Genomic DNA, 11,895 nt, shown 5'->3' on the forward strand with positions numbered 1-11,895 from the left:
TTCGGGGGAGGCTCATGGGCCGGTTAAACGACCCCCATGGGCCGCTTGTGGCCCATAGGCCTTAGGTTGCCTACCCCTGGTTTAGGGTGACTCAAGTCAGCTCTGCACATTGTGAATGGCAGCTCACCCTTCTCAGGTGGGCGGCAGTTGCTTCACACCATTCACTGTCCCCAGCAGCTGAAGCCCACGGATTGGCTGGCTGGTAAAGGTATTCCCCGGCTGGCAAAAGTACCAAGAGAGATTCCCTGCCAGAAAGTCAAGATAAAATGGGCCACTTGGAGGACTCACTGGAGAGGCAGTGCCTTGTCTTCTGGCTGGGCACTGGCTGCAGTCTTGATGGAATCTCTTCTAGAAGCCAAGCTTGGGGCAGATGGGCCATAGAGCCTATAGCGGCAGCCTTAGGATGGCCACTTCAGTAGATCAGCATTTGGGGGGAGGCCCACATTCCTTGGCATGGCCCGGATGCAGTTTCACTCCTCCGGCAGATTAGAAAAAGTGCCAAAGATATATTTTTAGTACCTTGGTTCCCAAACGGCTTGGCTCCCAAACAAATCGGCTCCCCAACGCCACAAACCCGGAAGTAAGTGTTCCGGTTTGTGGATGTTTTTTGGGAGCTGAACGTCCAACACGGCTTCCACAGCTTCCGCTTGAGTGCAGGAAGCTCCTGTAGCCAATCAGAAGCTGTGTCCTCATTTTCGAACAGTTTTGGGAGTCGAACGGACTCCTGGAACAGATTAAGTTTGAGAACCAAGGTTCCACTGTACTAGACAATTGTTAGCTATTCAAGCCTGAATGGCCTTGAATAATATATTTGGAAACAAACAAAATGGAAAGTTTATTTGATGGAAGGATGCTGTCACTGTGTTGCATATTCTTATATGAAGAGTTCTGCAGGATCAAGCCAAAGGCTTCCTAGTTCAGCATAATGTTCTCTCACTGGCTAACCGGATGCCTATAGGAAGCCCATAAGCAGCAGGTGAGCTTAGAAACCAGGCATTTAGTAGTTGCAGTGGACTTCATTTATGCAGACATTTGAAAGTTATCTGGTAGGATTGAGGAAGACAAACATGCCAGCAATTGTTACTAGTTTAGAATAGGGAGATTGGTGGGTTCGAGTCAACTTGCTTGGCTGGAGTGAACACAGAATATTATTAACTTCTCTGACTTTCCAGGAGAGGCTCTTGGGAAGAAATTTGGCAGGTCATTGGGTTGCTGACAGCTGTACTGAAAAGAATTTCCTGCTTTAGATTTGGGAGATCTCCTGGAACTGCTTCCTTCAGTGAGCGGACGCCTTGTTCAGGAGATGTGAAAGCAATGCAAAGGATAGCTGTGTTTATACTCTGTATAGCTGGTTGATGGTTTCAAGAGAAGGGAGTGGGGAAATTGTGGCATGAGAGACTTTTTAAAATTCAGGTTTGGGAATTAAGACACGTGGTATGCCCTATTTATTATACATTTTACTTTTAAAAATCAGATGTTTATAGACTTATAAATACAGCATCTATCATACTTATATCTGAACAGCATTAGACGAATTGGTTATTATGTGCCAGATTACTCAGTGCTTGCTGCTGTTATGTTAGCGCCATTTTGCATCTTCCCAGATGACACAGGTGGAGATCTGCTTTGGTCTGCTTTTCTGTATGTTCTCTCTTCTATGAGGAAGTTAGAAGTTTGTGATTGCATAGAGGAATTCTTAGTGTAAGCCAACCATAACCATCTAGGATTTCCTGGCATCTAGCTAGAGAGAGAGAGAGAGAGAGAGAGAGAGAGAGAGAGAGAGAGAGAAACTCTATGTTGGTTTGGGAAAGAATACATCATTAAATATAATGGCTATAACAATAATATTCGGGGGAAAGTTTTGAGTACAGTGGTACCTCAGGTTACATACACTTCAGGTTAAAGACTCCGCTAACCCTGAAATAGTGCTTCGGGTTAAGAACTTTGCTTCAGGATGAGAACAGAAATCAGGCTCTGGCGGCGCGGCGGCAGCAGGAGGGCCCATTAGCTAAAGTGGTGTTTCAGGTTAAGAACAGTTTCAGGTTAAGTACAGATCTCCGGAACGAATTAAGTACTTAACCTGAGGTACCACTGTATGTCTTAAACATAAGGTAGAAACAAACTTAAAACAGTATGTTCTGGTATGAAAGATGTTCAGTGAGTTCTCATGAACGTTTGTGATTATAAATGTATTTCATTAAGAGATCATTAGGACATTAAAAGCAATCCTTCCTAATCTATGCATGATCTAAATCTGGCAAGCAATGCAACCCAGACTTACTGCATAAATAAGGTAGCTTCCCTAGCCAAAAATGTGCTCAGATTTCACATGGTAGCATTTCAATTTTCAGCAATATCACAGATGAAATACAAACTTTGATTTTTAGAAAATATCCCTTTCTAGTCCCATTACATCTCCCAGAGTTTGATCTAGTGCAGTTGTTGTTTCTGGTTTTTATGCCTTTGAGATCAACTGCATGCATGTTACTTTGAGTTTGAGGAGGTCTTTATGCATAAAGTGCAAAAGATTTTTAGCAGGCTCTCCAGAAGAGATGCTAGGATGTGCGTCGGTTGATTTGCGACTGGGCAGGGGGGGAAGAAATCCTCTTGGTAAAGCGCTCTTTTCTTAACAGTGTGTGGGCATGTTTAAGAGCAGTTCTAAAGCCAAGATGTGTAAGATATGTAAAAAGATTAAGGTGGTATCTGATTGGATCATGAAGCTATTGGGAAAGATATCTGATGTGAAAGATATTTGGGTTGCAATAATTGAAAGAAAAATATCTGAAATATTGCAGAAAAATATCTGCAATAATTATGAAACCCAGCTTTGCCTTTCCACACCATCTGAAACAGGTGTGGTTGTGCAAGCAGTACTGGACCATTGTTTGGACGCAGTAATGAGGTAGATGGATGGCGGCCAACAAACTGAAGGTACATCCTGCTAAGGCCTGGGAGTTGAGGAGACAACCTGGGAGTTCTTCTTGATTGAACATTGCCATCTGAGGCCATTATTTCAGCCTCGGCTGGTTCACTAGCTGTGCCCCTTCCTAGATTGGGATAGCATGACTGTGTTGATTATGTTCCAGTGAGCCCAAGACCTTTATGTGGGACGGCTCTTGAAGATGGTACAGAGGCTGTAGCTACTGCAGCTTCTGAACCAGACTACCAAATAGAATGGCAATGTGGGAATACCTAACACCTAACTTTTGTAAGTTCCAGTGTCAACCTAAAGGTAAAGGTAAAGGACCCCTGGACGGTTAAGTCCAGTCAAAGGTGACTATGGGGTTGTGGTGCTCATCTCACTTTCAGGCCGAGGGAGCTGGCATTTGTCCACAGACAGCTTTCCAGGTCATGTGGCCAGCATGACTAAACTGCTTCTGGCACAACAGGACACCGTGACAGAAGTCAGAGTGCACGGAAACGCCGTTTACCTTCCCACTGCAGCGGTACCTATTTATCTACTTGCACTGCTTTTGAACTGATAGGTTGGCAGGAGCTGGGACAGAGCAACGGGAGCCCACGCTGTCACGCGGATTTGAACCTCTGACCTTCTGTTCTGCAAGCCCAAGAGGCTCAGTGGTTTAGACCACAGCGCCACTCGCTTCCCTATCAGTGTCAGCCTATTTGGCTCAGTTCAAGGATTTGACAACAGCACGGAAAGTCCTAAAATGAGTTAATGCCCAAATATTTTAAGGACTGTCTCCTACCTTATCTGCCTAATTTTCCATGAGGGTCCCAACTTGCAGTGCCGTCAATAAGTTCACCTTAATGTATGGTGATGTGGGATGGGGTCTTCCACATGACAGTGGAACTCTGTTCCTCTGGAGATATGATTGCCAATGCCCCAGACCCTGCCCCCACTGATGACCTTTGGAATTAAAGAGGCATCTGTTCATGCAGGCAATAAAGGCAGTTCAGGATGTTGTATTTTGTTACTTTTGATAGGTGCTGAATTGTTCTATAGGTGGAACTTTGCCATTAATGTTTGGTTTTATGTCCTGTTTTATTTGTTTTTTGGGCACCTCTCTGAGATTCTTCTGCACAAAGTGTAGTATAGAAAAAAATGACTTAATTAATAAATTAATTTAAAGAGTCTTAGTCAATTGCAACTCTGAGTAAGACTTGTTTCTCAATAAATGTGGAATAGAAAATTCTCGGTTTGAAATATTTTTGAATTAAAAAAACAAAAAAAAGCACTCACATATCACCTATTTTGTCCAGAGAAAATACAGTGGTACCTCGGGTTACATACGCTTCAGGTTACAGATGCTTCAGGTTACAGACTCCGCTAACCCAGAAATAGTACCCCGGGTTAAGAACTTTGCTTCAGGATGAGAACATAAATCGTGAGGCGGTGGCGCGGTGGCAGCAGGAGGCCCCATTAGCTAACTTGGTACCTCAGGTTAAGAACAGTTTCAGGTTAAGAACGGACCTCCAGAACGAATTAAGTTCTTAACCTGAGGTACCACTGTATAATAAACATGGACATTGTATCAGGGCAAGCCTTAATTCAGCACAAGAGCACATCTTTTGTATGTGGAATGAAGGTCCAGGCCATTAATCTCTGGGAATTGGAGAAGGGTTCTGATCTGGGAATCAGTGGCAGAGCACTGAGAGCAGATGATCCCAGTTTCATTCCCTAGCCATTGCTGATCAGTGTGTAGACAATAAATACTAAGTTGGACCAACAGCACAAGGAAGCTTCCTATATTCCATAGGGGGGTAAAGACAATCCTAGTTCAGCTGCAAGAGGAGTTGTCATTTCAACGGAACAAAATCTTAGCATTCTGGAAATGGGTGTTGGTGGGATGCCAGGAACGAACAGTGTACCCAAGCTGCAGTGACTGCTATATAAAATAGCATTTGAGATTCAAGCAAGAAGGAGATTATGAAGAGCAGAAGCAGGGAACCTGTGCAAGGAAGGACCAGGCGAGCTGAAGCTTTGTTTCCCAGGAAGTGGAAGGAGGTCATGCAGCTAGAAGGTAAATTTATAGAGCTGTGGAGTAGGCAGAGGATGTGTGTATATATGTGAGTGAGCACTTATTGGTGTGGAGTACTGACACTTCTTCTTTTTGCTTCCCATGGCAGCCATTTTGTGCTGGTACCCACTGTACCATAGGAGCTAACTCCAGGGGCTTGTGGGTGCTTGGGCAATTATCAATATATCAAAAACCTCATTTTTTTTAATGCCCTGCCCCCAAAAGCACTGGAAGTGGGCAGAATGAAATCTTTGACCTCAGTGTTTAGAATCTGCTCTTCTTAAGTCATGGTTGAGGCCAGAAGAAATTTAGTTCTCTCAGAGATTGCGGAGAAACTAAATAGGCTCTGAGGAGTCCAGTCAGAAAGGGAGCTTTTAGTACTTCTTACATCATGGAAGTATACTAAGGGAATACTGTATAGAATTTGTTAACTTGTATGAAAATCAATAAGAAATTGTAAAAGAAAGAAAAAAAGAAAAGGAGCTTTTCAAAGGGTGGGGGGATTTTTGGCAATACTGTAGCTAAGGAGGGGCGACTGAAACCTTCCCTCCCCGTGCACTGTGAAGCTGATGAAAATCGCACAACCCACCTGGCAGTATAATTTTAAAACCACAAGTGTGGTTAGCAATCGCTCTATTAAAGTGATGTCTGGTTTTTCCCTGGGCATAGGGAAATTAAATTTCCAGCCGGTTTCTTAGCACATTATTGTTCCCTTTCATCATCATAGACATCGTTGTTATTTATAACCTGCCCTTCAATTTGAAGGTTCCCAGGGAAGGATATAAATGAGTGAATGAAATGTGCAGAATAATGTCGTAGGCGGCCATAAAAACTAAAACAACAACAACAGAAAACCTCTTAAAATGACAGTTTTACAAAGGAAAAAAGATGATTTTAAAATCTGCCATGTCCATGCGTACACAACTGCTTCTATCTAGTGCAGCTCAGGAAAGATACTAACTTCTATAGTCCAACAAAACCTGACTCTCTGTGGTGATCATTGGGTGGTGTTTGTGTGGTTAGTTTCTGATGGAACTGATACACACTATGCAGGTGCAGAAATGAGGATAATAGTTAAAGAAGCCACAGATCCTTCCAACTCAGTCCAAGGGCATCTTGACCATCTATGTGTCTGGAACATCGCAAAGTAAGTCATAAACCTATTCGCCTTGAAATTATGACTTCTGGCACCATCTGCTCAGCTACAGTAGATACTTAAGAAGCCTTCCCCATCTCTGCCACAGAACCGTCAGCACCAAGTCCAAACACTTCAGGAGTGGAGACAAATGGCCACTGTAAATCTGTGACAGGTAAGTGTGAAGGGCAACAGAAAGGCAGGTTGTTATTTTGTAACAGGTGAATTGTGCAATTTGTGCCTTAGGATACAGCATTCACTTATGTAGTCACCTGCAATATTGAGATAAAACTGTTGTAAGATTAGTGAGAAAAGCAATGACAAACCTAGACAGCATCTTAAAAAGTAGAGACATCACCTTGCCAACAAAGGTCCGTATAGTAAAAGCTATGGTTTTCCCAGTAGTGATGTATGGAAGTGAGAGCTGGACCATAAAGAAGGCTGATCGCCGAAGAATTGATGCTTTTGAATTATGGTGCTGGAGGAGACTCTTGAGAGTCCCATGGACTGCAAGAAGAACAAACCTATCCATTCTTAAGGAAATCAGCCCTGAGTGCTCACTGGAAGGACAGATCATGAAGCTGAGGCCCCAATACTTTGGACACCTCATGAGAAGAGAAGACTCCCTGGAAAAGACCCTGATGTTGGGAAAGATGGAGGGCACAAGGAGAGGGGGACGATAGAGGACGAGATGGTTGGACAGTGTTCACGAAGCTACCAGCATGAGTTTGACTAAACTGCGGGAGGCAGTGGAAGACAGAAGTGCCTGGCGTGCTCTGGTCCATGGGGTCACGAAGAGTCGGACATGACTAAACGACTAAACAACAACAAGATTAGTGAGATAACACGTGAGTGTTAGTGAGCTAACAGAGGTGCACGAGGTGAGGTGAAGTCAGATGCCTCAGGAGGCGGTTCTGCCCCTGCCTCTACCATTGCGCCACTGACAACCTGCCGAGGCTTCCCAGGCCACCAACTCAGTGCCCTTGCCCTCACCACTGCATTCATGCCGCTGCCAAGCCTGTTGAACGTGCTGGAAGGAATGCTTGCTTGCATAAGCCTGTGCATTGAGGTGACCTACTTTGGCTGCCTTTTGGGTGCCAGGCCACCTGAGATCAGGCAGATGGCATCTCAAGAAAGGGGGAGCACCATGTTCCATCAGGAGCACCATGTTTACTAGACTAAGGTTACCAGATTTTTTCCAATGAATCCGGGGACACTTTAAATAAAGAAAGAAATATGACACGTTCGGGACGTTGACGCTGCAGCGATGGCGGTGGCAGAGGGGTGGCCGCCAACTTGACCTCAACCGCCATGTTTCCCCTTCCTCCAAGGCTTCTACAGTGGTACCTCGGGTTACATACGCTTCAGGTTACATACGCTTCAGGTTACAGACTCCGCTAACCCAGAAATAGTACCTCGGGTTAAGAACTTTGCCTCAGGATGAGAACAGAAATTGTGCGGCAGCAGCACGGCAGCAGCGGGGCAGCAGCGGCGAGAGGCCCCATTAGCTAAAGTGGTACCTCAGTTTAAGAACAGTTTCAGGTTAAGAACGGACCTCCGGAATGAATTAAGTACGTAACCAGGGGTACCACTGTATCTCCTTTCTCCATGAGCCTGGGCAGCCCCTGAGTTGTTGATTCTTCGGTGGTGGTGGTGGTGGTGGGGAAGCGGTGTGTGGTGGGTCAGGCATGGAAGGGTGAGAAGGAGGGCCAAGAGTGGTGGTGGTGGTGGCGGTGGTGAGGCTTGGGCAGCGCCATGCCTCCCTTCCCATCGGAGCAGCCCCAATCCCATTCCTACTTGCGTGCAAGCAGGATGGGGCAGGGATCTCTCAGGCAACGCAATGCCTCCCTTCCCATCAGAGCAGCCCCCTGCCCCTTCCTGCTTGCACGCAAGCTCCGATAGGCAGTGTGAAGCCTCCCTTCACAGCTGAGCGATCCCCTGCCCGCTCCTGCTTGCACACAAGTAGGAGTTGGGAGGCTGCTCTGATAGGCAGCATGAAACCTCCCTTCACAGCTTAGTTGCTGGGTCAGGGAAGGTGGAGGCAGCCCGGAAGCTGCACCACCATCATATGGGGACTTCCGAGCAGCTCCTGAAGCCAGCCAGAGCCAACTGCTCTGGGCTGCTGAGACTGCCGCTGCTGCTGCGTTTCCATTCCGAGGATGGAATTTGTCCGGAGACTTATTCGCAAATTCAGAGACTGTCCCTGGGAAATGGGGACATCTGGTAACCCTATACTAGACATTATCAATCAAATATATCCCCTCCACATAACCTAGTAAACCGGATTGGTAGTTGTGTTCCTATTAAGAGTATTTGGGAAGACAACATGACAGTGATGAGGGACTGAGGATTGGAGTGATTGTTCTGTGGTATTATTGCAGTGGGGAAGCTGTAAAAGTTAATTTTTGACTAAATGTGCTTACACAGTGGTACCTCGGGTTACAGATGCTTCAGGTTACAGACACTTCAGGTTACAGACTCCACTACCTCAGGTTAAGAACAGTTTCAGGTTAAGAACGGACCTCCAGAACGAATTAAGTTCTTAACCCGAGGTACCACTGTAATATTTATTATACAAGTTGGGTTAAGAAGCAAGGAGGATGAAATGCAAAAACGACAGACACTGAGAGCCAGTGTGGTGTAGTGGTTAAGAGCGGTAGTCTCGTAATCTGGGGAACTGGGTTCGCGTCTCCGCTCCTCCACATGCAGCTGCTGGGTGACCTTGGGCCAGTCACACTTCTCTGAAGTCTCTCAGCCCCACTCACCTCACAGAGTGTTTGTTGTGGGGGAGGAAGGGAAAGGAGAATGTTAGCCGCTTTGAGACTCCTGAAGGGGAGTGAAAGGCGGGATATCAAATCCAAACTCTTCTTCTTCTTCTTCTTCTTAGTTGAAGCTTTAAAGTATGTAAAATTGTTACAGTGACCATTCAAATATTGAAATATTGAAGATAACACGAATATCGTAGCATTGGTAAGTTCATTAACACCCACAGTGGGATAAACAAAAAGCAAGTTATCTCTATTCAGGCCACAGGTGATACAACTTCTTGTAATTCAGCGATTTCATGCTGGAGCCTCTCTCTGAAGTTCCTTTGTTCAAGAATGGCTACTTCAAGGTCAGAGCTGTCCATGTGAATGGACCAAAGGGCTCATGTAAATCCAACCCAAATGTCCTTAACTCTCCTGCTGAAATCCATGTGACAAACATACTAAGTTTGAGGTGCAGCCTACATTTTGGAACTATTTCCATTCCCCAGTGCTGAAGAGACATCAACTGAAGGTCCAGACCAACATGTCTCATGCTAGGAAAGGAAAGAAAGAAAGAAAAGTTGCGGGAGATCACTGAAATATCTGTTTCTCATCCGAAAAATTACAAAAACTCTCCATAAAGATCGCACATGACCTTTTATGTATGATATTGTCCTGCGCTGTATGCAACGCTTTTGCAATTACATGTAATACGTGCCATCTTTTATTAAAAGTAGACCTCCAGTCCAAACATCCTGTGTTCTGCAAAATTGTATGTCATAATACTTCCTTCCGTTTCCAAAGCTAGCTTGGGATCCCCATGTTTCTTTAATTTACTAACCTTTCTAAGCTTTTGGTTTTGCATATTGAATAGAACATTGGGTGCCTTTTAGTTTCGGGGAATCATGGTTGACTGGAGGTGTGTGCTTTGTCCAGTGCTTCTGAAAACACAGGGAGGAATCCGACTTTGCACTAAGTTCTTAGAAATTGGGACGTCTTCTGTAAATCTGGGACTGCCCCTGGAAAATAAGGACACTTGGCAGGTCAGCACAGCTCTTTTACCTCACTGGAGGTTGTCTGCCTAAGGACTGGGATTGCCTTACTTACCGTCTTTCTTCTTTATTTTTTTTTGAACATGATTTTTATTAGGTTTTCCATGTTTCATTACATTTTCATATCATAAATCCATAACTTAAAACATTGCTTGCATAAAGCATCGACCTCCTTCCCTCCCTCTAACTGACTTCCACTTTACCAATTTCTTCACATTTCTATTACCATTTTTTTACCTTATACTGTATCTATCTTTTAGCATTCACCTTCTTATATGTAAATCAGCTCCTTATTTTCACATTACCAAACATTTCAACTCAAACCTACAAACGTTTTCAACTGTTTACAATTTTCTTTCATATAAAATATAAATTTGCTCCAGTCCTTTTGAAACAGTTCATCACGCCGATTCCGGATCTACCCCGTCAGCTTTGCCAACTCTACGTACTCAGCCATCTTTATCTGCCAATCTTCCACTGTAGGAATTTCTTGCTGCTTCCATTTCTGGGCCAGGAGTAATCTTGCAGTCATTGTGGCATACATAAACAAATTTACATCTTTCTTTTGAATTTCCTCATCAATTAGCCCCAACAGAAAAGCCTCTGGTTTTTTTACTGAAATTGTACTTAAATACCTTTTTCAATTCATTATATATAATGTCCCAAAAGGCTTTGACCTTAGTACAAGTCCACCACTTGTACAGTGGTACCTTGGGTTACATACGCTTCAGGTTACATAGGCTTCAGGTTACAGACTCTGCTAACCCAGAAATAGTGCTTCAGGTTAAGAACTCTGCTTCAGGATGAGAACAGAAATCATGCTCCGGCGACGCGGCAGCAGCAGGAGACCCCATTAGCTAAAGTGGTGCTTCAGGTTAAGTACAGTTTCAGGTTAAGTACAGACCTCTGGAACGAATTAAGTACTTAACCTGAGGTACCACTGTACTGTCTTTCTTCTTTAAGCCTTTTTGGCTACTGTGACTCGCTTGAGTCTCACTCTGCAGGCCTCATGCAGAGGTCTTTTTCCAGGCCTGCTATCCACCTTCTGACAGAAAGGCATGCAAAACTGTGTCACTGTACTGTGCTCTTTAACCCACAATGTAGCCTCAGGGTGCTCCCAAACCTCTGCTCTTTTTCTGGTGGGGTTCCAGGAAATTCAGGTTGTGTAATTACAGTTCATTTGTCGGTCTTGTGCAACGAATGCACTTCCTGCCAAAACAGGAAGAGTGTTGTGCTGGGAAGCGTGGGCTGACACTTGCTTTGAGGCAAGATCATCTAAGCATCCCGCCACACAAATCAAAGTGAATGACAATTAAAGAACCAGCATTATCTGATATTGTTGGAAACAAATCAGAGCAATGGCTCAATAAACAGGCTGTCTTGATGTTGCAAGAAAGCTTGCCGATCCTGTGTACGGAAGGACACGAGTTGAGGTGAGGAGAGAATCCAAAGCTTTATTCCCTGCGCAGTGAAGCATCCCAGTGGGATCACTCCCAAAGACTGGAACCCAGGGGTCCTTTGTAAGTTTTACACACAAAGGAATACAGTTTTAGCCAATCACATTTCCAGGACTCTTTCATTACCTCATTTCAGAAAGCAAGCGGATTGTTGGTGAGCTCTCACTAGATCAGGGTCAGCAAACTTACTGCACCTCGGGCCGGTGTCTCCAGCACCGATCGTGTGGCGGGCCAGAGGGCAGGGGAGCGCGTGCCCATACGTGTGCACACACACTATTTCTGGCGCACTTTCAGGTCGGAGGAGCACCAGAAATAGCTTGTGCTCTTGTGCATGGTCCTCCTCTGACCTGGATGTGCACTGGAAATAATGCATGCGCATGCGCACAAGCTATTTCCGGTGCTCCTCCGACCTGGAAGTGGGCAGCCACGCAGCGCAGTGCAGCGCTGGTAAGAGCGGGCAGTGGGGGTCGCGCAGGCCATATAAATGAGTCCCTTGGGCCTTATCCAGCCCGTGGGCCTTAGTTG

This window comes from Podarcis pityusensis (assembly GCF_964106645.2).
Source record: "Podarcis pityusensis genome assembly, chromosome: 3".
Taxonomy (NCBI): Eukaryota; Metazoa; Chordata; class Lepidosauria; order Squamata; family Lacertidae; genus Podarcis; species Podarcis pityusensis.